This window comes from Sus scrofa, chromosome 1 (genome assembly GCF_054392235.1).
Source record: "Sus scrofa isolate SSC_HxYL_T2T_F1_AM1 chromosome 1, Sscrofa_HxYL_maternal_Yorkshire_Landrace_v2.0, whole genome shotgun sequence".
Taxonomy (NCBI): Eukaryota; Metazoa; Chordata; class Mammalia; order Artiodactyla; family Suidae; genus Sus; species Sus scrofa.
Genome location: NC_139383.1, coordinates 115363406 through 115391398, shown reverse-complemented (window position 1 = coordinate 115391398; position 27993 = coordinate 115363406). Strand labels below are relative to the sequence as shown.

At 41.2% G+C, this 27993-nt stretch overlaps 1 protein-coding gene across 12 annotated transcripts in view; it reads right to left on the bottom strand.

The window, feature by feature from the left end:
- The window catches only part of WDR7 (WD repeat domain 7), a 375641-nt gene extending 348171 nt beyond the window's left edge, over positions 1–27470 (bottom strand). For 4 of the 12 annotated variants that reach the window (XM_021093595.2, XM_021093608.2, XM_021093602.2 and 1 more), the window contains exons 1-2: positions 27254–27470; positions 5193–5272 (exon numbers count right to left, since the gene is read on the bottom strand). The gene's annotated coding sequence lies outside the window, so the exon portion shown is untranslated. Of the gene's footprint in view, positions 1–5192; positions 5273–26936; positions 27195–27253 lie in introns of those variants that run through there. The other 8 variants (XM_021093599.2, XM_084966976.1, XM_021093606.2 and 5 more) reach the window with 3 other exon arrangements.
- Positions 27471–27993: the final 523 nt, after the last annotated feature.

Below are 27993 nucleotides of genomic sequence, written 5' to 3'. Positions count from 1 at the left end.
GCCACAGCAACGCGGGATCCAAGTCGCATCATCTTCAGCTTCTGCCACAGCTCTTGGTAACAACGGATGCTTAAACTACTGAGCAAGGCCAGGGATCAAACCTGCATCCTTATGAATACTAGTCTGGTTCTTAACCCACTGAGCCACAATGGGAACTCCCTAGGTCTTCTTAATTTCTATACAAATTTATTTTTTTATTTATTTTTTTTTTGTGTGTGTGTGTTTTTTTGCTATTTCTTGGGCTGCTTCCGCGGCATATGGAGATTCCCAGGCTAGGGGTCCAATCGGAGCTGTAGCCTCCGGCCTATGCCTGAGCCACAGCAACGCGGGATCCGAGCCGCGTCTGCAACCTACACCACAGCTCACAGCAACGCCGGATCATTAACCCACTGAGCAAGGGCAGGGACCGAACCCGCAACCTCATGGTTCCTAGTCGGATTCGTTAACCACTGCGCCACGATGGGAACTCCTCTATACAAATTTAAAATCAGCTTATAAATATCTCCAAAAAAGCTTGCTGAGATTATGATTAGAGCTGCATCAAATTCATATATCAGGAGTTCCCAATGTGGCCCAACAGTAACAAAACACACTAGTATCCATGAGGATTCAGGTTCAATCCCTGGCCTTGCTCGTGGGGTAAGGATCCAACATGATTGTAAGCTGTGGTGTAGGTCGTGTAGGTCACAGATCCTGTATTGCTGTGGCTGTGGCATAAGCCAGCAGCTGCAGCTCCAATTAGCCCCCTAACCTGGGAACTTACATATGCAGCAGGTATGACCCTAACATACAAAAAAAAAAAAAAAAAAAAAAATTATTTATTTATTTATTTGTCTTTTGTCTTTTTAGGGCTGCACCTGTGACATATGGAGGTTCCCAGGCTAGGGGTCCAGTTGGAGCTGTTGCTGCTGGCCTACACCAAAGCCACAGCCAATACCAGATCTGAGCCAGGTCTGCAACCTACACCACAGCTCACACAGCAACGCCAGATCCTTAACCCACTTAGTGAGGCCAGGAATTGAACCCACAACCTCATGGTTCCTAGTCAGATTTATTTCCGCTGCGCCATGATGGGAATTCGAAAAAAAAATTTTTTTTAATTCATATATCAATTTGTGGAACATAGACTTTTCTAGTTTTGATTGAACATTACTGGTATAAAAGTGCAATCTAGGAGTTCCCACATTGCTGTGGCTCTGGCGTAGGCCGGCGGCTACAGCTCCAATTAGACTCCTAGCCTGGGAATCTCCATATGCCGCAGGAGTGGCCCAAGAAATGGCAAAAAAAAAAAAAAAAAAAAAAAAAAGTGCAATCTAAAACCAATGTTATTTCTCAAAGAGATTTAGGGCCAAAGTAGCTTTGTAATGAGATTTTGCCAACCTTATTTCTCAATATAAATCAATGTAAGTTAGTCCAACATCAAGGTTAACCAAACAAAATTAATCTTAACAAAAGAGGAAATCAAATAGAAATCAAATAATTTTGTGGCTATCTCCTGAAAGATTTTGAATTCATCCTATCATTTTTCGGAGAAAATAACACTTTTCTGCTAGAAAACATAAAGTTATTCTCTCCTGAAAAATGCAAACGTGTCTACTCACTAGCAAGAAGGAAGAAATACTGTGAAGTATATGTGATTAAATGCCACATATACTAAACTGGACATGTACCTAATAATGAAAAACTACATGCATTCTGACTTTACTAGGGTATATTAAGATATTCTCCACTGAAACAAATTATTCTCAGATCAGAGGTAATATTATTTTTTCCTTAGGAGCTTACAATTCCCTTTAGCACATAAGTAAACACACTTCTTTGTGACCGTCTGAAAGACTACAAGATCCTAACATAAATTTCTTTTTTTTTTTTTTTTTTTGTCTTTTTGCGTTTTCTAGGGCCGCTCCCGTAGCACAAGGAAGTTCCCAGGCTAGGGGTCCAATCAGAGCTGTAGCCGCTGGCCTACGCCAGAGCCACAGCAACAAGGGATCCGAGCTGCGTCTGCAACCCACACCACAGCTCATGGCAATGCCAGATCCTTAACCCACTGAGCAAGGGCAGGGATCGAACCCGCAACCTCATGGTTCCTAGTCGGATTCGTTAACCACTGTGCCACCACGGAAACTCCCCTAACATAAATTTCTGAATCTGAGAAAAGACATAACACTTTTGGTACTTGTTTTGACCTAAACATATTTCAATGTGTTTGGAATTAAGATATTAAGTCTTTAAAACCTAGAAATCTAGTTATAGTATAATAACAAAGCAACAGAAATTTCTGGAACATCTACTAAAAAAAACTTCATTATAAGTAAATATGATGTATAGAACGCTTTCTGTGATATAATGATTATGACCTTTTTAGAGACTAAGTCATTTACTCTTTTTTTTTTTGCTTTTTAGTGCCACACTAAAGGCATATGGAAGTTTCCAGCCTAGGGGTCAAGTTAAATCAGTGCTAAAGCTGCTGGCCTACACCACAGACACAGCAACACCGGACTCCCAACCCACTACTGAGTGAGGCCAGGAATCAAACCCACATCCTCATGGATATTAGCTGGATTTGTTTCCACTGTGCCACAATAGGAACTCCTAATTTATTTACTTTAAACTAAGATATACAATCTCTGCCTTCCATGGTAGTTGTCACATATAACCAAACCAATGTATGTCTAGTGAACTGCCTAAAATTCAATGTAATCCTCAATTATTATGCCATAGATGTTTAGGCTTTCAACACATTTTTCTCTCTTCTTTCTTTTTTTTTTTTTTTTTTTTTTGTCTTTTTAGGGCTGCACCCACAGCATATGGAAGTTCCCAGGCTAGGGGTCAAATCGGAGCTGCATCTGCCAGTCTACACCACAGTCACAGCAACGACAGATCTGAGCCACGCCTGCGACCTACACCACAGCTCATGGCAACACTGGATCCTTAACCCACTGAATGAGGCCAGGAATCAAACCTGTGTCCTCATGGATACTAGTTAGATTCATTTCTGCTTGGCCAAATAGGAATTCCCTCTTCATGTTTTTTTGTATAATAAAGTCTTCTAGATTTATATATCATGTGAATATATAACTTGGATAAATTTAAAGAAAGAAAGGACAAGTCATCTTTAGTTCATTTTATGATCAAATTATGTCATAAACACTTTTTCTAGTTATCTTAAAAAAATAATAATAACAAAATAAAAGTGAAACTTTAGAAAAGCCACCAAAGCACTAATGAAAAATGTAAACTAAAGGATAACATAGCTTTTGATGATGGAATAGTCAAACACCTCTAAGAAGGATTAACTGAGACTACCACAGAATTGGTAACCAAGTCAATCTAGTCCTAAGGAACCAATCAAAACAAAAAATGGGCAAATTAGCCAGTAACTAATTAGTTAGGTAGGACAAAGGGATCTAAGTTTGAATTTTTTTAAACTAAATAATGGATAAACCAAGACACTAAATTGGCACCACAAGAAAGTTTTTTCAAGAGGAATAATAGGCAATATAAATCCAGAGCATGCAGGGTGCAGTTTTCAACCATCATGATTCAACTACTCTATTTATCAGCTAATAATCCCTTGTTTGCAACATTTTTACCTACTACTTGAAGGAATTGAATATGTTCCCAAAAAGCTTTATACTAAATGGAAAGGAAACAAATCCTAGAATAGAATTCACTAGAATTTTTTTAAAATCATGTTTTTATGAAAAAGGCCCAAAGCAAAAGTGACTGATCGAACAATTAATCTGATATAGTATTAACTGTATATTCTGAAGAAAATTCTTTTTTTTTTAAATTTGTTTTCTAACTTTATTGCCAGTAAATAGAATACATTTTTTTTTTTTTTTTGTCTTTTTGTTGTTGTTGTTGTTGCTATTTCTTGGGCCACTCCCGCGGCATATGGAGGTTCCCAGGCTAGGGGTTGAATCAGAGCTGTAGCCACCGGCCTACGCCAGAGATACAGCAACGCGGGATCCGAGCCGTGTGTGCAACCTACACCACAGCTCACGGCAACGCCGGATCCTTAACCCACTGAGCAAGGGCAGGGACCGAACCCGCAACCTCATGGTTCCTAGTCGGATTCGTTAACCACTGCGCCACGACAGGAACTCCAGAATACATTTATTTATTTATTTATCTATTTTTGTCTTTTTAGGGCCACACCCTCAGCATATGGAGGTTCTCAGGCTAGGGGTCACCAGTCTACGCCACAACCACAGCAACTCGAATACAAGCCGAGTCTGCAATCTATACCACAGCTCACGGCAACGCCAGATCCTTAACCCACTGAGCAAGGACAGGGATAGAACGCACGTCCTCATAGATACTAGTCAGGTTCGTTAACCACTGAACCATGACGGGAACTCCTAAAGAAAATTCTTATTAAATCACAAAAACACTGTGTATAATATACTCATATTTTGCAACTAATACATTAGGAGGAAATGCCAGCTCCAAATTTTAGAGTTATAAATAAATATGCTGTAAGACTAGATGCTTTTGAAAACAGAAGAATACTAGGAACATTCAATTTTCATCTATGTTTGTATCATATCTAGCTTAAAATTACATTTAGACATTGGCTATTAAATACAATTTTTTTTTTTTGGTCTTTTTGCCTTTTCTAGGGCCTCACCCGAAGCATGTGGAGGTTCCCAGGCGAGGGGTTGAATCAGAGCTGTAGCCGCCAGCCTATGCCAGAGCCACAGCAATGCGGGATCCGAGCCGTGTCTGCAACCTACACCACAGCTCACAGCAACGCTGGATCCTTAATCCACTGAGCGAGGCCAGGGATCGAATCTGCAACCTCATGGGTCCTAGTCAGATTCGTTAACCACTGCGTCACGATGGGAACTCCACAATTATTTTTAATGAAAACGTTTTAGAGTCAAATAAAGGAGTTCTAGATTCTACTCCTCATTTTGCCACTAACCATGCAGCCTTTGGTCATATCATCTCATTTCTGAGGCTTAGTTTTCTCATCAAGAGGTATTCATAAAATTAATTCTCAATCATTTTTAAATAAAAAAAATCAAATGATAAAGAACAGGGGTCTGAGAGTAATCTCTTTGGTTACCTTAATTTCATATATTTTTCTGTTTCAACAAATTTCACCTATTTCTCATTTCTATACAGAAATAAAACTACTTTAGTCAACAATGACAAAACAGTATCGGAAAGAACACTGAACTCACAATCAGAAGAACTGTGTTCAAACCCTGGTTCTTCTGTGCAATCTTGGAAAAGTTACCCTTTTAGGTCTCAGATTCCCCATCTGAAAAAGATGGACAAAAATACCCTCCTTTCAAAAAGCTGTCATTAAAGGTTAAGCGGAATCACATATGTTATGCAACTAGTAAAATACCCAGCACATGGCCAGTGCTCAGTGAATTTTAATTTTTTGTTTTGTTTTTAGGGCCACACCTGAGAGGCATATGGAAGCTCCCAGGCTAGGGGTCCAATTGGAACTGCAGCTGCTGGCCTACACCATAGCCACATCAACATGAGATCTGAGCTGTGTCTGCGACCTACACCACAGCTCACGGCAACGCTGGATCATTAACACACTAAGCGAGGCCAGGGATGGAAGCTACATCCTCATGGATAATAGTTGGGTTCATTACCACTGAGCCAAGAAGGGAACTCCAGTAAATTTTAATTTTTTAAAAAACCACAGATTTTGCTACTTCTTCACATTCTGCTTCCCTATCTACTGATTTCCTCCAGCACTATCACTTAATATTTAATAATGTTGGACTTTTCAACAGGTTAATATCTTTCATCAATTTTCTGACAATATTATAAAAGTACTGCTATGTATGCTTATCAACAATTCTATTATTTGCAAACATGACAATTTGGTTCTGCATGATTTATTAGAAATAATGCCACAAACTACAATCTCAATACTAAAACAGCTTTCAGATTAAATGCAGACCTCATAATAACAATAATTAGCATACATTTTGGAGCAGCATTTCTCGAGTTTTCATTCTGTGCCTATACCATGGTATTACAATAAATAAAATAGACACAAACAGGGCTTACACACATGTAAACAACTACCACAGAGTGTGATATAGGAGAACTCTCGAGACCTATGGAGACACGAAAGATGGATTTCCTAACCTAGATTTCAATGGATCCAGGAAAGATTCTTGGAAGAAATGGTACGTGAGAATGAGTGGCAATTACTCAAGGAAGAAGCTCAAGGAATCACATATTCTAAGTCCCCAAGATAAGAAATCTCCAGGGAGTTCCCGTCGTGGCGCAGTGGTTAACGAATCCGACTAGGAACCATGAGGTTGCGGGTTCGGTCCCTGCCCTTGCTCAGTGGGTTAACGATCCGGCGTTGCCATGAGCTGTGGTGTAGGTTGCAGACGCGGCTCGGATCCCGCGTTGCTGTATCTCTGGCGTAGGCCGGTGGCTACAGCTCCGATTCGACCCCTAGCCTGGGAACCTCCATATGCCGCGGGAGCGGCCCAAAGAAATAGCAAAAAAAAAAAAAAAAAAAAAAAAATTAAAAATTACTAAAAAAAAAAAAAGAAATCTCCAAGATCTCAACTCTTTCTGAACAGTGAAAATAGAAGGGCTGGCATTCAGAGTGCAAAGGCAGAACAAGGAGACAAGAACCAACAGGTCAGCATACACCAAATCATAAAGAACCTCGTAAGCCATCCTAAGGAATTTGGAATTTAACTTGACAGCAGTGGGAAACAGGTCAACTATTTTAAATCTGGATTTGCTTCTCAGAAAGATCACTCCAGCTGAAATACAGCAGAGACAGATAAAACTCGGGGTTTGAAGAGCAACAGGGCGTCCTCTACTGCTGGTAAAGGATGATGGTGCCTAAATGTGTCACAACCTCTTGTTACTATTTCTGGGCTTCTCTGTTTAATGGCTGTGCCCCCACTACTCTTTAAGCTCCCCAAGAAGGAGAACCACACCTATGTATTCACCACCATATGATGTGGAGCATAGTATCCGCCACATACGATGTCTTTGATAAATTTATGATGAAGGGTAGCAGTTGTGAGAATGGTAATAATAAGATGTATGTGAATATATTGTATTTTAGAGATACAATATTTTAGGATAAGTTGATAGAAACATAACATAGATTTTGACACAGGTTTCACACAAAGGTACTCTGAGAACAGAAGTAAAGAAAAAGCAATGTAAAACACTAAAGGTCCTCTACCTAAAGGATAGGCACTATTATGAAGATACTGATGTCCAGCAAAGTGATTGATGATTTCAGATTCTAAATCTGATTGTGATGATCATTGTACAACTATAAATGTAATAAAAAATAATAATTTCAGATTCTAATATGTGAGATAAATGATTCTACTTAACCAGAATTTATGAATTTGGGGGCGGGGGTTCTTTTTTTTTTTTTTTTTTTTTTTTGTCGTTTTCAGGGCCGCACCCACAGCATATGGAGGTTCCTAGGCTAGGGGTCTAATTGGAGCGATAGCCACTGGCCTGTGCCAGAGCCACAGCAACGCAGGATCCGAGCGTGTCTGCAACCTACACACAGCTCATGGCAACACTGGATCCTTAACCCACTGAGCAAGGCCAGGGATCGAACCTACAACCTCATGGTTCCTAGTCAGATTCGTTAACCACTGAGCCACGACGGGAACTCCATATGAATTTAAGTTGTAAGAAGGGAGAAGATAACTACAAGTTTTCACAATGGTCTTAAGCAGGACCAGATTTTTAAAGAGACTTAATCGTCCTGTGAGTAGCTATCTATCAACAGTATGCCAAAACTATTTTGTTTTTTTTGTCCACACTGGTGGCACACACAAGTTCCTGGGCCAGAGATAGAACCGGTGCCACAGCAGTGATCCGAGCCGCAATGGTGACAGTGCCTGATCCTTAACTCACTGAGCCACCAGGGAACTTCTAAAACTATCTGAGATGGTATGAAGCTTGGATTAACAAAGAGAAAAAAGCTGCAGACAGGGAAACCAAATATGATGCTATTGCAATAAGCCTCTACACAGTGAAAAGAAGTTTAGCTCAAATGCTAAGAGTTTTAAAAAGAAAAAAAATATATAAGCCATTATAGAAGAACGGCAAATCACAGGATTTGATGATATGTAAGGCCAGAGGCAAGAAAAAGACATGAAATGACTATTCCTTTCCAAGGAGAGTGATAGGGAAAGAGAAGAAGCAAGCATGGGGGGTGGGGGTAGAGGTGGGGGAGGAAAATGAGAACATAAATGAGGCAACAGAGGAATAGAGGCATAATCTAGTCTCCGAGAAATTATAACTCAGAAAATATGTTCACAAAACAGCACCAGAGGACTCAACAAAAACTGTTCCACATAAAAATGGAAAATCCAATCACGCTGCCTATATCAGTGAACCAAGTCTTTGCAAAAGTTAATGAAATATGGGTCCACCTCCTGCTGTTTTGTTTTTTATATTTAAGCAGTTGTAAAAGAAAACCCTTTGTAATTCACAAACACACAAACAAGAACAAAACAAAAACTGGCTTCCTTATCTGGAAATGAAGAGAAATATAGCTCATTACCACCTTACAGAGATTTATTCTGGTGGATATTTAGATCTATTAGCATCTCTCTCAAAATCACACCACAAACTGACCTCAGAGCTCAGAGGCATACACAGACCTCTCAATTCCTAATGAAATAAACATCCTTCCCTATTCTATGTTATCTTCATTTACTACAAAATTCTGCTTATCAGAAACCTTCATTCTCTAGTCAATCTGGTTAATCAAGATTTTACTAAAACACAGAACTCAAAAGCAGGTAGACGTGTAGTCTGTATAGATAAAAATGATCTGATGTCTGGGCTCTGGCACGTGGGTGAAGGTAAAGGGATGATGATGAAACAGCATCATAAGTGTGATGGGTGGCATGTGTTCAGGTCCACCTCAGGAATAAAGGATTTATTACCCCAGCTGCTGAGAGCATGGGGTTGTCAGCCCCCACTAAGGGCTGCCCCAGACAAAGGGTGATACCTTGTCCCCTTCCAGTGGGACAGCCCACATCCAATGACTGATCAGTTCAGGAATACACACTAAAGGCCAGGCTCCCTCATAAGGATTCAGGACAGTTCTGATGGGTCATTCCATCTTAGGAACTAGGGTCAACTGAGATTCCACTGAGACTCAACAAGGTGTAACTTCTTCTAGCCAATCTGCTTCCTTCCCTGATCTCAGTACTAAGAGCATTTACGCACGTAATCTCAGTCTGCTCACCAGGTAACCCAAACTCTAAAAATAAGTGATGGAGTTCCCTGATGGCTTGTGGGTTAAGGATCCAGCACTGTCACTGCTATGACTCAAGTTCAATCTCTGGCCTAGGAACCTCTGCATGCCACGGCATGGCTGAAAAAAATAAAATAAATAAATAAATAAAATAAAAATAAGCGTTGAAGCTCTTTTTAGTATAAGAACATGCATATTATTCTTATTATTTTTACGTGTTTGAAAATTTTTCTAATTGTTAAAGGGTACATGGAAAGAACTTTAGTGTCCATCAATCAGGGACTAAATAAATTACTGGAGAGCTTTACAGTGGAACACTGGAGCATGAGATAGGAAATAAACTCCAAAATATATAGTGGGGGGAAAAGGTGCAGTATGGCATGTAAAATACACTCCCATCTGGGTTCTAAAATGGGGATATATGTGTATCTACAGACATACACACATATAATGTTTAGAATAATTCTATCATGATACCAAATTTTTTAAAAACAGTAATGATGACTATCTCTGAAAAGGAAGAGTAAGAGAGGCAGTTTAATAATTAATTAAGTGGCCCTGATTTACCAGGATCTTTTATTTTAAAGATGCACAGACGGACTTCTCATTGTGGCTCAGTGGAAATGAATCTGACTAGTATCCATGAGGATGTAGGTTCAATCCCTGACCTCGCCAGTGGGTTAAGGATCTGGCATTGCCATGAACTGTGGTGTAGGTCGCAAACTGGGCTCGGTTCTAGTGTTGCTGTGGTTGTGTTGAACAGCTCTGTTCAACCCCTAGCCTGGGAACTTCCATATGCTGCAGGTGCAGCCCTAAAAAGACAAAAAAAAAAAAAAAAAAAAAAAAGATGCACAGATACATACGTACATACATGGAGTTTTCCCAAAAAAAATGTAAATTAAATTAAAATAATTAATAAATTAAAATACCTTAAGTATTTATCTTTAGCCTTTAACCTATTCCAACACTAGCTCCTCTCTGCTATGAGTGCTCTGTCCCAAACACCAGACTACTCCTGCAACCATGTTTTCACAGCATTTTCTTTTTTTTTTTTTAAACAAGTGGCTGCACCTGCAACATATGGAAGTTCCCGCGCTAGGGGCTGAGCCACAGCCAGTGTAGGAGCAACGCCAAGTGGTTATGTTGAGAGCCACATGGGAAGTCCACAGCATTTTCTATATTCCAGTGAACACCCATCACTTTGTGTGTAGTTACTTGTTTACAAATGCGTCCATTCCACTAAAATCTGTGTCCCTCAAGAGTAAAACCAGATCATCTACGTCAGCCTACCATCCTCATTGTTTACTCCTTATCAAGCAAACTGCATTCTACTGGCATCAGAGGTGGGTTACCAGCACCTAGAAGAGTTATAGACTTTACTAATGACCAATATGTATTTATTGAATGAATAAAGAAACAAAAACAATACCTAGCATTTATTATGCTTTTACTGTGTGCCAAACAAGATATTTCTGAGAAAGAAATAGCTCATCTTTTTTGCTAAATCTAATTGTTCCTGGACTCTATGAAGGCCCTTTTTCTTTTTTCTTTTTTTTCTTTTTGCCATTTCTAGGGCTGCTTCTGCAGCATATGGAGGTTCCCAGGCTAGGGGTCTAATTGGAGCTCTAGCCGCTAGCCTACGTCAGAGCCACAGCAACGCGGGATCCTAGCTGCGTCTGCAACTTAACACCACAGCTCTCGGCAACACTGGAACTTTAACCCACTGGGCAAGGCCAGGGATGGAACCTGCAACCTCATGGTTCCTAGTCAGATTCGTTGACCACTGAGCCACGAAGGGAACTCCATGGACTCTATGAAGGCTCTTATTCCCTTAATGATCCTCTCACTATCCACCACTTCAAATTTTGCTATTAAATTAACCTTTGTTCTTCACACATGGTCACATATCATTTTTGTCCAAAACACCTTTGCTGGTTACTGGCCTCAGCTTATAAATCTAGTGATCTCTTGCTCTCTCTCTTTTACATTCTCTCATTCATTTATTTTCTCTCTCTCTCTCATTCTAACTTTTTTTTTTTTTTTTTTTTTTTGTCTTTTTAGGGCCGAACCCACGGCATACGGAGGTTCCCAGGCTAGGAGTCGAATCAGAGGTGCAGCCACCAGCCTACACCACAGCCACAACAACAGGGGACTGGAGCCGCATCTGCGACCTATATCACAGCTCATGGCAACACTGGATACTTAACTCATTGAGCAAGGCCAGGGATTGAACACATGTCTTCATGGATACTAGTCAGGTTCATTACTGCTGAGCCACAATGGGAACTCCATTCATTTTGTATTAACTCAATTCCCCCTTCTGGTCATTCTCTCAGCAGGCTGAGTATAACCAACTAGCAAAGCACTACTCTCAGTTACCACTTCTGATATAAGTCAAGTCGAGGAAAACCATATTCACTGTTTCTACTAGCTGAATCATCAGGCTGAGAGTATGACCAACTAGCAAAGCACTACTCTCAGTTACCACTTCTGATATGTCAAGTCGAAGAAAACCATATTCACTGTTTCTACTAGAGAATCCTGCCTCACGGTTATTATCATCATCTGTGTGGTTACTGTTGAGTTCTTCCAGGTGTCTGATGTTGAGGGATACTATTTGGTTCATGAGTGGCTGCCAAAAGGCATATAAAATCCTTGAGAGAATACAGTGCATTGGAGAAGTAAAATGATAGCTATAAGGAAAATAATAGCCAGCAATAGAAAAGGTCCCTGGAACAGAGATTCTCAGGACCCAAGATTTAACCAATTAAATAAATCAAATAGTTTCTAAACAGATTCAGGCTTTACCTTTCTAAGTCAACCTACAATTTTTTGGATAACATGTGATTGGGTTTCATTTTTTCTGAGTTATTTACATAGGAACACATGTTGTCTGAGCAATCACATGTCCTCATGATGACTTGGGACAGGATGATCATGAGGATGTTTTATTTCAGGAGGTGGTCTTATAGGTGAGTTTCCACTCATAGTAACGCCAGATCCTTAACCCACTGAATGAAGCCAGAGAATGAACCCGCATTCTCATGGATACTAGTCAGATTTATTTCCACTGGGCCACGACGGCAACTCCTCTCCTTCTCTCTCTCTCATTCTAATTACAATCAACATTTTGAAACCTGTGGTTTTAATTCAGTGTTTCCACTTCCTTACTACACAAGGCCTCACGTAATCTAGATTCTATCTTCAAATAGACCTAATCTAAGTATACTCAAGAGCTCCCTCTACAGGCAGAAATCAACAATTTCTCTAATATGATACTCCCCAAAGACCTCTTTGATACTGCAGAGAAACAATGCCTTAGAAGAGAAGTGAGTTCCTGTCAAGGCTCAGTGGTTAACGAATCTGACTAGGAACCACGAGGTTTTGGGTTCGATCCCCAGCCTTGCTCAGGGGTTAAGGATCCGGCGTTTCGCCGTGAGATGTGATGTAGGTTGCAGACAAGGCTCCGATTCCGCGTTGCTGTGGCCGTGGTGTAGGCCGGCGGCTACAGCTCCGATTAGACCCCTAGCCTGGGAACCTCCCCATATGCCACGGGAGCAGCCCTAGAAATGGCAAAAAGACAGAAAAAAAAAAAAAAAAGAGAGAGAGAGAGAGAAGTGAGGGGAGTTTTTTAACATAAATAGACTGTTGATACCTACCACCCATCTTATCCAGTCCTTACATTATAGTCCATTTTATACAGCTATGAGTTTGACTTGACTGATCATTTGCTAATCCTCAACCCTCTCTCTTTGGTTTCTGGCACAGTGTACTTCCCCAATTATGTTCTTCCCATTTTTTCAGCTTTCTTCTGCCTAGATATAGGGAGGCCTAGAAATAGCCCTTAAAAAAAAAAAAAAATTAAGGAACAAGATAGAATCTTTCATCCCCCTTTTTTTTTTTTTTTTTTTTTTTTTCGTCTTTTTTTTGCTATTTCTTGGGCCGCTCCCTCAGCATATGGAGGTTCCCAGGCCAGGGGTCGAATTGGAGCTGTAGCCTCCGGCCTACGCCAGAGCCACAGCAACACTGGATCCGAGCCGCGTCTGCAACCTACACCACGGCTCACTGCAACGCCGGATCGTTAACCCACTGAGCAAGGGCAGGGATCGAACCTGCAACCTCATGGTTCCTAGTCGGTTCGTTAACCACTGCGCCGCGACGGGAACTCCCATCCCTATTTTTCATTAGATTTGGAATATTTTTAAAATTTGTTCCTTTAATAAAGACTTAAGATGAAATTTACTTTTCCCTCTTGCGATTCTCCCCAACTTTTTATTACAAAATTTTAAATATTCAAAAAGTTCAAAAATAATATAAAGATCACTCAATACTTTGTAAAATTTCCCTTGTTAATACGGGTACAGGAGTTCCTGTTGTGGCGCAGTGGTTAACAAATCTGACTAGGAACCATGAGGTTACGGGTTTGGTCCCTGGCCTCACTCAGTGGGTTAAGGATCCAGCATTGCCATGAGCTGTGGTGTAGGTCACAGATGCAGCTCAGATCTGGTGTTGCTGTGGCTGTGGTGTAGGCCAGTGGCTATAGCTCCGATTAGACCCCTAGCCTGGGAACCTCCATATGCAGCTGGAGCAACCCCAGAAAAGGCAAAAAGACAAAAAAAAAAAAAAAAAAAAATACAGGTACACATGCTACACACATATACATTTTTTTCACTAAGCCATCTGAAAATAATGTACACATATCATGAAATTCACCCACAAACACTTTAAAATACAGAACTTAAAAATAAGAGCATTCTCCTTCATAAACACAACACCGTTATCAAAATCACCATTCTCTAATAGAATCTACAATCCAGTCCATAGACAAATTACTTGTCTAAAAATTGTCTTTCATAACTTTTTGTTAAATCAGTAAATAAAGGAGTTCCCGTTGTGGCCCAGTGGCAACTAATCTGACTAGTATCCATGAGGACACAGATTCAACCCCTGGGTTAAGGATCCAGTGTTGCCATGAGCTGTGGTGTAGGTCATAGAAGTGGCTCTGATCCCGCTTTGCTGTGGCTGTGGTGTACGCCCGCAGCTAGAGCTCCGTTTGACTCCTAGCCTGGGAACTCCCATATACTGTGGGTACAGCCCCAAAAAGACATAAATAAATAAATAACCCAGTAAATTAAATACTCAAGGTTTACTCAGTGCATTTGGTTGTTATTTCTCTTTACTTTTTAGTTCTAAAACAGTCCTACTTCATTTTTTATATTAACTCTTCATACTAACTTTAAGAACAAAACCAACTGCTTATAGAATGTTTCACATTTTAGATTTGTCTGATTTTATTTATGATGTCGTTTACCTTGATCATCGATCTCCTGCTTTTTTTATAAATTGGAAGTTGGATCTAAAGGTATCAGCAGGCTCAAGTGAAACTTTTTTTTTTAATGGCCTCATATGGAAGTTCCCAGGCCAGGGATCGAACCTGAGCTGCAGGATCCTTAACCCACAGGGATGGAATAGGTACCCCCTCAGTGACCCAAGTATACTTTATAGGTACGCTTCCCACTCCATCCCCTAGGAGGCTCGTAACATTATGTGGTCCTGGAGTTCGCACTGTGGCATAATGGAATCAGTGGCATCTTGGGAGCACTGGGATGCAGGTTTGATCCCAGGCCTGGCACAGTGGGTGAAGGATCCAAGGTCACAGCTGCCGCTCAGATCTGATCCCTGGCCCAGGAACTCCGTATTCCCTGGGGCGGCCAAAAAAAAGAAAAAAAAAATAACAACAACAGCAACAAAAAATCATATGGTCCTACTATCAGGGACATCACCCATGACCACTGTGACTACCAGATACCTCCACTTTAACTATTTTTGCCCCTTGGAAACTATGAATAACCTATGGAGAGAGACTCTGATGAGATCATCCTGTTCTGCAAAATCTCATGGGATAGTGGTCTCCCATGTGATTTCTAAAATCTATAAAAGTCAAGATTATATATGGTAAATCTAGCATCAGATCAATGTTGATTTCTCTACACTGCTTTTCTAATGCTCAAATGCAAAAGCAAAATGTATTGCTATCCCAGGAACACAGGCGTTTTCACAGAAGAGTCAATACTGGCTCAGTTTGTTTCCTGCACCCCCACAGGCCCTCTGAGACTTGCAGACAAAAACAAACTCAAATTCTCTCCCATGAGAATGAGCACACGTGGACAAAAGCAGGCAGGCCTCAACTACCACTTACCAATGGGGAATATGAAAAGCAGGGACTACATATCAAACAGCTAAACGTACTAACCGGTTGCAATAAAAGAAGTCTTTAAAGGTTAATTCGAATTCTCAGAACATTCCTACATCTTTTGTCAAAAGAGTGTGTGTGTTCAAGTCAAATTCACAGTAATGAAGTGATGAAGGAAATGGTTATTAAGACTACAAATTTCCTTTGTGCTTCTGCTTTTGCTATCAATTTACTGAAGATCTGAAAAAAAACGGAATCAGATAATGAAGACTATTTATTATAATGCAATGAGATAGCTAGGTCATAAAATGCACTGAAGAAATTACTGAGCTAGTCCCCCAGGGTTTCTGGAATTAAAGAGTCATGAGGGATACAACCTTCTGAACACTAAGCTTGTCACTAGGTTGACAAGATTATGCTCTCTCATTTGAGTGGTAAGAAATCTACAGTCCATGAACATGACACTCCAGGACTGCTCTGTTGAAGGAAGTTCCCAGTCTTCTGTTTCAAAATGACATGTGGAAAGAGCAGATGGCAGCAAAGTCTACACTTATTTCTTGTTGCTAAAACAGCCCCAAGTGCATATGAGTCAGGGTTTTAAAGAACTGCAGAACTATCTGGTCAAAAATAAATCACAATTTTAAAAATGATTCATAGATGTCGAGGTAGATAAATCATGTTTTAAATTTCTGCAGCTGCCATTAAGATGACTAAATGCTTCTACTTCTACTCTACCCATCACCAACCTGCCTCAGTTTCAAGAATTACTGATTCATAAGCTAAATGCAAACTATGCCCACCAAGCCCCTGTATTTTAGGGAAAACAGATCCCATTTGGGAGAACAAACTTCACCCCCCCCCCAACCATCTCTAATCACTCCTACTTCTTTCCCTCACACTGCCATCAAATCTCTAAACTGAGTACAGAAGTTTCTCATCATTCATAAGTTTAAATACCAAGAAGAAGAAACAAACTAGAAGATGAATTGTCACAATACACTGGGGGTCAGTGCTGAGTGAAGGGTTGAGAGTCACACTGACTAAGGCAGGCCCCAGATCCCCCAATTACTAACTGTTAAACTTGAGGAAAGGAGTTTCTGTCGTGGCTCAGTGGTTAGCAAATCCGGCTAGGAACCATGAGGTTGCGGGTTCAATCCCTGGCCTTCCTCAGTGGGTTAAGAATCTGGCGTTGCCATGAGCTGTGGTGTGGGTTGCAGACGCAGCTTGGATTCCGCATTGCTGTGGCTCTGGCATAGGCTGGTGGCGACAGCTCCAATTAGACCCCTAGCCTGGGAACCTCCATATGCCACAGGTGTGGCCTTAAAAGACAAAAAAAAAAAGACCAAAGAAGAAAAAATACATCGTGACACTAGATTTTTTTAAAAAAATACCTATAAGCGTTAAAATGTAGCACAGTGCGGCCCTAGAAAAGGCAAAAAGACAAAAAAAAAAAAAACAAAAAAAAAACTTGAGGAAATATGTATCTTTCCAAATCAGAATGTCTTCATTTGTAACATCACCCTCCTCTTTATAAACAGATTATAGAAAAGTGTTCCGCCTATCAAAAAAAGGTTTTGACAAGGTCCCCAAAACTTCCCAATTGCTGACTCCAATGTCAAGTCATAACCCTCATCTTTTTTTTTTTTTTAATTGCTGCACCCAATGCATATGGAAGTTCCCAGGCCAGGGACTGAATCTGCAACCTATGCCAAGCTGCAGCACTGCCAGATTCTTTAATCCCACTGCACCAAGGCAGGGATTGAATCCTCACCTCCGCAGCAATCAGAGTTGCTGCAGTTTGATTCTTAACCCACTGTGCCACAGCAGAACTCCAATCCTCATCTTTCTTGACCCACCCCCCCAGCAGCATATGGCGTAGTCCACACTCCCTCTCCCCAGAAAGACTTCTTATCTTGGCCCCAGGTCTTCACACTTTCCTATTACCTTTAGTCTCCATGGCTTTAGTCTCCATCTTTCCCCATATTTGACCTTTAAATATTGGCATTCCCAGAGCTTAGTCCTTGGACTTCCCTTCTCTGACAATCCTCCCTCCCTCCCTCCATGACTTCACCATGCCTCACAGTTTTAAATACCAACTATACATTGACAACTCCCCAATTTATAGCTGGGGGCTCTCTTCTGACTCCAAACTCACATATGCAGCTTCCTACTCCACATTTCCATCTGGAGAGCTAAGAAGCTTCTCAAACACGACATGTTCAAAAGTGTCTTCCATCTTCTTCTCCCAACCTGGCCCTCCCAAGTCCTCCCCATGTCAGTTAATGGCAACTCCATCTTCAGAGCTCATTCACCAATTTTAGGTCTCTGCTGTCATGTAATCTTCTAGATGAGGCCTTTCTTGACCATCATAAATTACAAAATCCACCACCCCAATTGTATTTCATTATATTTCTCCACAGCACTTACAATCATTTAACATATCAAATGTTTTACTTATTTATTTCTCTTCTGTCTCTGCCACTATAACACAAGCTCCATGAACATGATTTATGTTTGCTTTGTTCCATACTGCATCTCCAGAGCCTACAATTCTACCACAAGGAGGTACCCAAATATTTTTTCGTTTCTTCCTTTTTTTTTTTTTTTTTTTTTTTTGCTCTTTAGAGCCACACCCACAGCTTATGGAGGTTCCCAGGCTAAGGGTCCAATTGGAGCTACAGCTGCTGGCCTACACCACAGCCACAAGAGCAACATCAGATCCAAGCCACATCTGTGACCTACACCACAGCTCATGGCAACACTGCCTCCTTAACCCATTGAGCAAGGCCAGGGATCGAACCCACAACTTCATGGTTCCTAGTTGGATTCGTTTCTGCTGCACCACTTGACAGGAACTCCCCAAATATTTATTGAATAAATGAACAAAATAATGCATGAAGTACATTTGCTTGGCTTTAAAAAATTGGGCCCATCAACAAATTAAAATACATCTTGATTTTACATGCTCTGGACTTTAGAGTTGCTTACCAATGAAGTATTCTATAATAATGCCAATTAATATGTCTCATTAATTAAATCCCTATTAACATACTAACTGTCTTTCCCCAGCTGCAGGTTGCACCTATATTCTAGCCTCTTTTATTCTCTGTGACACATAAACAAGACATGTCTTAGGACCTATGTAGCAAATTAGCTAACATGGTTTACTTTAAGTAATCGCTACCACACTCGCACTGCCTATTAATAAATCACAAAAGTATTTCTTAAACAAAGTAAGCTAATCTTTTATTACTATGAACTTTTCACTCCCGTTAATGGTAGTTTTTATTGTTTATTTGTATTTGAAATGTTTAGAAAAAAAAAAGAGCCCTTAAGGAAAACAGCCAAATAAAAAACCTGAAAGTGAGAATAGAAGGTAACTGGCACATTCTATTGATCTGTAATCACTGACATATATTAACTACCAACATTCAGAGAGAAATATGTATGTGCAAAACACTAGTAAAATGTCTTCAGTGAGCTTAAAGGGTGGAAAATTGCAATTGCTAAGCTGAATAGGAAACAGCCGTTAAAAAGTCAGGTCTTGCCAGTCTTCCATTCTAAAAGAGCCTATAGATAGGTTGCAGACGCGGCTCGGATCTGGCGTTGCTGTGGCTGTGGCATAGGCCAGCAGGCCAATTCGACCCCTAGCCTGGGAACCTCCACATGCTGCTAGTGCGGCCCCAAAAAGCAAAAAAAAAAAATTTTTTTTAATAAAATAAAAGAGCCTATAGAATAATTCTAAGCACTTCAGAAATGTTCTCTGCCCTGAATTGACCAACGCCCTAACATTTTATTGTTTCATCATTTTATGACGACTACTACTAACATAAGCAAGCATCAGTCCAAAAAACCTAGGTTTTCATTAAACATCACCAACACATTTTGGAAAAGATGCCTAACTTTACTTAAAATGTTTGGAGTTTCCACCATGGCACACTGGGTTAAGAATCGAACTGCAGCGACTCGGACTGCCACAGAGGTTTGGGTTTGATACCCCCCAGTGCAGTGGGTTAAAGGCTCTGGCACTGCTATAGCTATGTTGTAATTCATAGCCATGGCTCAGATTCAATTTCTGGCCCAGGAACTTCCATATGCTGTGGGTACTGACATAAAAAAATAAATAAATAGGAGTTCCCATCGTGACACAGTGGTTAATGAATCCAACTAGGAACCATGAGGTTGCGGGTTCAATCCCCGGCCTTGCTCAATGGGTTAAAGACCCGGCGTTGCCGTGAGCTGTGGTGTAGTTCGCAGACACGGCTCGGATCCCGCGTTGCTGTGGCTCTGGCGTAGGCCAGTGGCTATAGCTCTGATTACACCTCTAGCCTGGGAAGCTCCATATGCCATATGCTAGAAAAGGCAAAAAGACAATAAATAAACAAACAAATAAATATTTAAAAGTAAAATATTTAATATTTTACCAATATAGTATATATGTTATTTAATAGAAAGAAATAAAAAGTCCACTTGGACATGGACTTTGTGAATGCAGTCATGCAGTCAACAATACCTTTTGTGTTCTTATCAGCAAAGTGTCTTTAAGTGTCAGATATAGATCAAGGCAAATGAACCACATATACAGAGTTCAAATTCTAACATCACAATCAGTATCTCTCAGTAGGAATGTAAGGTGTCCTCTTATTGATGACAGGATCTCAATGAGCCATAACATAAGCTCTCAGTTGGTTCTGCCAGTGGTCACTGGCATACATATTATTACCTCACTAATCCCATGCTCTCCAATCATTAACTTCATCTCTCCCAAGAAATAAAACAGTATCACAGAGAAATGTAACAAATAAACCAGGAATAAAGGCACTACATAGTTCCAGGCCTAACTCTTCAAGTACCCAAATTATTTTGAGATTTACATTATGGATTTTTTTTTTTTTTAATCTTTTCTAGGGCCGCACCTGCAGCACATGGAGGTTCCCAGGCTAGGGGTCTAATCAGAGCTGTTGCTGCCGGCCTACACCAGAGCCACAGCAACGCTGGATCCGAGCCGCATCTGCGACCTACATCATAGCTCCCAGCAACACCAGATCCTTAACCCACTGAGCGAGGCCAGGGATCGAACCCACAACCTCATGGTTCCTAGTCGGATTTGCTAACCACTGCACCATGAAAGGAACTCCACATCATGGATTTTAATCCCTGTCTAGTACAGCATGTGAGGGCACATGCACACATGCACACACACACACACACACACACACACAAAAGGTAGATTATCAAGATATGAACATCAGTAGCATTTTCTTCTATCAGTAATAATCTACTTTAAATTACTATTTATTCACAATATTTTTTAAAACTACAAAAAATTTCTTTCTGTTCAGTCATAAATGGAAGACCATTCCATGCTCTTGGACAAGATAATCAAATATCAGTAGTTCCCTGGTGGTCTAATGGTTGGAACTCAGCCCTTTCACCACCGCAGGCTGGGGTCAAACCCTGGTATGGCAACTGAGATCCCATATCAAGCCTCTGCATGCAGCAGCCAAAAAAAAAAAAGATAATCTAACATTATAAAGATGTCAATTCTCCCCCAAAGTAAATCTATAAATTCAATGCATACTCATTCAAAATTCTAGTTGTGTTGTTTTAGAAACTCTTAGCTGTAAAATATACAGAGGAATAAAAAATCCACAAATAGCTAAGCCAACTTTGAAAATGGAAAAAGAATGAAGTTGCCTTACTAGATATTTAATATCACTAGCCAATTGGGAAATATAAATTAGGACCACAATGAATTATAGTAACAATACCAAATGCTGGTGAGGATGTAAAGAAGCTCAATCTCTCATACACTGCTGGTGGGACTGTAAAATGGTGCAGCCACTCTGGAAAACCATTTGGCAATTTCTTCAAAAACTAAACATACGCTTATCATACCACCCAGCAATCACATTCCTAGGCATTTATCCCAGAAACAGTGAAAAATTATATCCACACCAAAAAAATGTACAGGAGTGTCCATAGCAGCAGGATTTGTAATAGCAAAAAACTGGAAACAGTCCCAATGTGCAAAATGTTTAAACAAACTGTGGTACATATACATCATGGAATAATACCCAAATTACATAACAATTTGGATGAATCTCAAAAATTGTCTCATCCAACAATCTAGATGAATCTCAGTCTCAAAAAGTTAAATGTTGTATAATTCCATTGATATAGCACTCTCGTAATGATATAATTATTGACGGAAGATTGATTAGGGATAGTAGGGGGAAGGGAGATAGGAAGGGGTGGCACCAAGGAGGTCTTTCTGGTGATGGACTAGCTCCGTATCTTGATGGCAGTGATGGTTACAAGTATCTATCTTCGGAGGTGATAAAATGGCATAGAACTATACACAGGCATTATACCAATGTCAATTTTTAAGTTGTGCTATTGTACTATAGTTGTATAAAACATAATCATTGAGGGAAATTGGGTAAAGTATATCAAATGTAATTGGGGGCAGGGGGGAAATGTGGACCTCTCTGTACTACTTATGCAACTTCTTTAATCTGTAATTATTTTCAAATAAAGCTAAGACAAAATAAATGAGAAGATTTACTCATGCAGGAAAATAATAATAATACAAAGCCATAGATAGTACTAAAAGAGCACAGAATTAGAGCATGAGCAAACAAATAAGCCAAAGGAACAGAATATAGTGCTCAGAGCTTATAGGAGAGGTTAATATACAATAAGTGTGGTACCATTTATCTAAGAGAGAATGACACTAGGAAAACTGGCACATGGTATGGAAAATAAACTGGATCTGCACCTTGTGACATGTAAAAAGACACTCTGGATGTATGCAAGACCTACAAGTATAGAGGAAAACTATAAAGTTAACAGTACTTAAAATAGGAGAGGAACTTTGTGACACAGAATTGGAGAAAGACTTCTTAAACAAAACCTTAAAAACACAAACCACAAGTAAGAAAATAATTAATCTGATTATATCAATTGAAGATGTCTGTTCAATAAAGGACATCAGAAAAAAATGTTACAGACAAATGACAGAATAGGAAAGGATTTAAAGGACAGGTATCTAGAAAATAAAAGCAACTTCCGCAGATCAATAAAAAAAGGAGTGAAACCTCAAAATAAAAATGAGTAAAGAAGTGAACAATTTTATAAATGAGAAAACCCAAAAAGATAAAATGCCCATGAAGAAAGGCTTAAAGTCATTAGTAATACAGAAATGTAATTTTTTTTTTTTTTTTTTTTTTGTCTTTTTAGGGCTGCACTCATGGCATATGGAAGTTCCTAGGCTAGGGGTCTACTCGGAGGTACAGCTGAAGCCGACACCACAGCCACAGCCAACACTGGATCCAAGCAGCACCTGCAACCTATGCTGTAGCTTGTGGCAATGCCGGATCCTTAACCCACTGGGTGGGGACAGGAATCAAACCCACATCCTAGTCTGGTTTGCACCACTGAGCCACAATGGGAACTCCAAAATGTAATTTAAAATGACATTTCGGGAGTTCCCGTCGTGGCGCAGTGGTTAACGAATCCGACTAGGAACCATGAGGGTGCGGGTTCGGTCCCTGCCCTTGCTCAGTGGGTTAACGATCCGGCGTTGCCGTGAGCTGTGGTGTAGGTTGCAGACGCGGCTCGGATCCCGCTTTGCTGTGGCTCTGGCGTAGGCTGGCGGCTACGGCTCCGATTCAACCCCTAGCCTGGGAACCTCCATATGCCGCGGGAGCGGCCCAAAGAAATAGCAAAAAGCCAAAAAATAAAAAAATAAAAAAATAAAATAAAATAAAATAAAATGACATTTCGGAGTTCCCGTTGTGGCGCAGTGGTTAACGAATCCTACTAGGAACCATGAGGTTGTGGGTTCGATCCCTGGCCTTGCTCAGTGGGTCAGGGATCTAGCGTTGCCGTGAGCTGTGGTGTAGGTTGCAGACACAGCTCAGATCCCACGTTGCTGTGGCTCTGGCATCAGCTCCAATTAGACCCCTAGTCTGGGAATCTCCATATGTTGTGGGAGCAGCCCTAGAAAAGGCAAAAAGACAAAAAAATAAATAAATAAAATGAGATTTCACTTTGTACCCACTAGTCTGGAAAAAGCAAGGCACTGAATAACAGTAAGCACTGGGGAGGATACAAGGATACTAAAACTCTCTTGAACCCTGAAGGAATAGAGACCACTGCAACTTATTCTGGAACACAATCTTGCAGTCCTTCAATAAAATATATGAATACCCTATGATCCAGAAATCACACTGCTGGTTAAATATTTCAAAGAAAATACAACGAGTTCCCTGTTGGTATAATGGTTAGGATTTGGTACTTGCAACACTGCTGTCTGGGTTCAATCCCTGGTCTAGGAACTGAGATCCCACATCAAGCCACCACACATGGTGGCGAAAGAAAGAAAGAAAGAAAGGATGGATGGAAGGAAGGGGGAGGAAAACATCACAGAGGTCTAAAAAGTGTGTTTATCATAGTATTATCTAAAGTGGTAGGAAGATGAAGGTAATATGGGTATCCACAGATAGGAGAGCAAACATATAAACTCTGATAAATACTGATTTGGAGGGAGTTCCCATCGTGGAGCAGCGGAAATGAATCCGACTAGGAACCATGAGGATGTGGGTTTGATCCCTGGCCTCACTCGGTGGGTTAAGAATCTGGCTGTCGTGTAGGTTGCAGACGTGGCTTGGATCCTGCATTGCTCTGGTTGTAGCATAGGCTGGCAACTGTAGCTCCGATTAGACCCCTAGCCTGGGAAACGCCATATGCCTCAGGTGTGGCCCTAAAAAAGCAAAATACATACATAGATATACAAATAAATAAAATTTTTTTTAAAATACAGATTTTGAAATATTGTGCAGCAGCTAGGAGCAATGGACAGTGACACAAACAGATCCTTAAAACATAGGAGAGAAAAAAAATGAGATCATGCATGATATCACATCTATAAATTTAAAAGGTGGGCACCCAAAACACAACATTTAATAACACAAACTGGACATCCCCCAGTGGCGCAGTGCGTTAAGAATCCAATAGCCAAAAAAAAAAGAATCCAACTTCAGCACAGTAGGGCCACCGAGGAGGCACAGTTGGATCCCTGGACCAGAAAAGTTGCATAAGAATCCAACATTACCACAACTGCAGCGCTCAGATTTAATCCCTGGTCTGGAAACTTCCACAGGTCGCAGGTAAGGCCAAAAAAGAAAAACAAACAAACAAACAAACAAACAAAAACATTCCAATGGAGGATATACATTATACCTGTTGGAATGGTTGCCTATGGGTTGATGGGCAAGGAATTGCGTGGTAATTGGAAATAAAAGACAATGAGGAGTTCCCACTGTGTCATAACAAGATCGGTGGTGTCTTAGAAGCACTGGGACACAGGTTCGATCCCCAGCCTGGCACACTTGGTTAAGGATCTGGTATTGCCACAGCTGCAGCTTAGGTCGAAACTACAGCTTGTATCAGATCCCTGGCCTTGGAACTCCATATGCCACAGGGTGGCTGAAAAAGAAAGAAAAAAAAAAAAAGTCAGTGAGTGGAAAAAACAGGAGACAGATGTGGAAAAGCCCAGTGACAATCACTGAATTGGGAAGGATTAACTCAAGGTTTTGCACCTGCGGTCCAAAACAAACTCTAAGGACTCACCTAACATAGAGGACACCATGTCATCCTACCTTCTGATGAGAAAGGCACAAAATCAGCTCACTACTTTTAGAGTTCGAAATGTTAAGACTGTTAACATAGATAAGCCTGATAAACTACCCCACTTCCTTTGCTTCAAAACAGAACTTATGGTCAAATAAAAAGGAACCAGTTCAAGTTCCTATTTCCTGCCTTTGGTAAATGTCTGGAGTTAGGGGCTACATCAGAGGTTCAATAACTCACTGAGTCCCACCCTCACTAGAAGAACTGAGACCTGCAGAGCTCACATTCTCTCAGCTGACCTGCCTGTGAGGTGGAGTGTCTGGGCCAGTGACCAGGACAAAGGCAATTATAACAGTCGCTAGAAGCAAGGGTGATGCTCTCCCCACTTTACTGAAGATACTGCAGGTCACAGTTGCCAATCACCACATAGTTAATATTCTTCTGTTGGAATAAACTTTGGTCCCAAGATCTGTGTTTTTTCCCTATTTGCTATACTGTCTGAGATGGCTCTAAACTTGAACCCAAGTGAAAACAAAGGCTGGCATTCCCTTCCATCAAAAAAAAAAAAAAAAAAAAAAAACCTCACTACACCAAAATTTAAGTTACCATAGTGATACTCAAACAAGGCAAAGCCCAGTGCCTTTGATTTACCTAAGATCTTTTAAAATTTAGGTACAGGTGGCAATAAGAAAAAATAAAGTGTATGCTCTAGTTTTTCTGCTAAGAAGGGCTCTGGGAGCATTTAAAATAAAAACAGACACTTACATAAATGAATTTCTCACCATAATCTCTAACTGAAAATTAACAAGGCATTTACTAGCTTTTTATACTGCTCTGTTTGCCCAATTTGAAATAAATAAGATCTATTATTTTGGATGAAATCAAAGTAATCTTTGATTCTTCGTAATAGTAAAGGCATTTCAACACACTATTTTCACTTTTGGCTTTTCTCCATCTCCATAATGTCACGAGGTGCTTCTAACGAGTTACTTATAACACAAGTTTCTGTGTGCAACAAAATTTCAAAAGCGTAATCAATTTATCTCATACAACAGATGATTCTTAACGTCTTGTCCATATAGCCCTAAGCAATAAACATCTGAAAGAATCACAGCTTTCCTTTTGTGGCTCATGCCAAATGCTGTCAAAGCAGGCAGTGGCTCTCATTGAACCCTAAAACCAGTAGCATCAACAATTCCAATGCTGGAGTTCCCGTCGTGGCTCAGGGAAAAAGACTCTGACTGGTAACCATGAGGACGTAGGTTCAATCCCTGGCCTTGCTCAGAGGGTTAAAGATCTGGCATTGCAGTAATCTGTGGTGCAGGTCCCAGAGGAGGCTCGGATCCCGCTTTGCTGTGGCTGTGGCGTAGGCCGTCAGCTACAGATCCCATTTGACCTCTAACGTAGGAACCTCCATATATCTCAGGTGCGGCCCTAAAAAGACAAAAAAAGAAAGAAAGAAAACCAATTCCAGTGCTGCCTGAAATGCAACTGTAGCTGCCACGGTTTCAAACTACAGGAAGCAGTAAATTTTGACTAGGACCTGAGAAACTGGCATAGCAAATGAGTCAAAACATAAAACGCAATTTTTGAATCCAAGGCAGGGTAGTTCTGAATCCAAACATATAGCCTCAAAAAGCTTGGGACGCACTAGTAAATGAGAAGCAGTAGCAGGTATTCTCTTAGACCAAGTCTTAGGGGAAAGGGATGCAAACGATCAGGTGTACTAACAGATGCCTCAGGACCTTAGGCAAGGGCAAACTGCAGAGCACCAGGAGAGACTACATGCATCCCCATAGCAAGCACGTTTCCCAAAAGCACTGCCAAGAACCACTCACCTAAAAACATTAAGCAACTCACCCTGTTTAGACTGCCACTGAGGGCAAGGCGGTCCCATCTCAAGACCAAAGCTAGTGTCACAGTAGCAAATGTCATTCAGTAGACCAAGGAGTCCCAAAACCCCTGACAGGACCCATGCTCCAGGCACAGGCTCCTAGCTGTGGGCCTGAACCTGCAGGATCCGCAGAAAATAGACCTTCCAAGAGCAGTGCTCTGACAGCGGGCACTGCCCCCGGCTGAAGCGTTACTGTGACCCTTGACCCTCGGCCCCTGACCTCCACGTTGGGGGCACATGCCGCCCTGGGCTTCCCGCTGGGGAAGCTCGAAAGCCACCTTACCTGTCACAGCTTCATTTCATGCCGTGATGTTTCCTGTCCCAGTCCCACCACCGCGGCGCTCCTACAAAAGGACAGGACGAGGACGAATCCAGGGAAGAGGTGGGGTGGGCAAATCCGGGTGGGAAAACTTTGGATCGCAACCCCAGCCCAACCTCTGTCTCTCCACAGAGGATGCAAGATGCCGTTGCCACCGCCGCCGCCGCCGCTGCAGTAAATCAGCTGACTCCAGCCAACTGCCGTGACTTTCCCCGCAACTGTCGCAAAAATGAGGGGGAGGGAAATGCTCCTTATTTCCATACACGCCCGGCAGAGGCCAGCGCGGAGAGCATGGGCTGCGTTACCACGGAAACCAAAGGGCGGTGACTACGTCAGATAGTGGGCAGGGAGTGCATGGCCGCCATTTTGGTTAAGGGAAGGCTTGTCTAGGTTCTGTTCTCGCCTCGGATTCCCATGCTGGGAGGACCAAGATGAAGGGAAGGATGAAATGATTAAGTCTAGGTGTTTGGTTCCTGTGACCAAGGCGCTGCAAGTTTACTCTTCGGCCCCCAGACTCGGTCCAGGCTCCTGGAAAGTGTTAACTCTGGATTTGGTTACTGCTTTCCTCTGACCCCGAACTTGTCTGCTGGCTGGGACACAGAGGGCCAAATGAGGAACTCGGCTACTTGACTAAGGGAAGTCTGACCTTGTGCAACATCACTGTTCTGGAGAGAGAATGAATGTTCACTTGTGCGGGCCGCGAA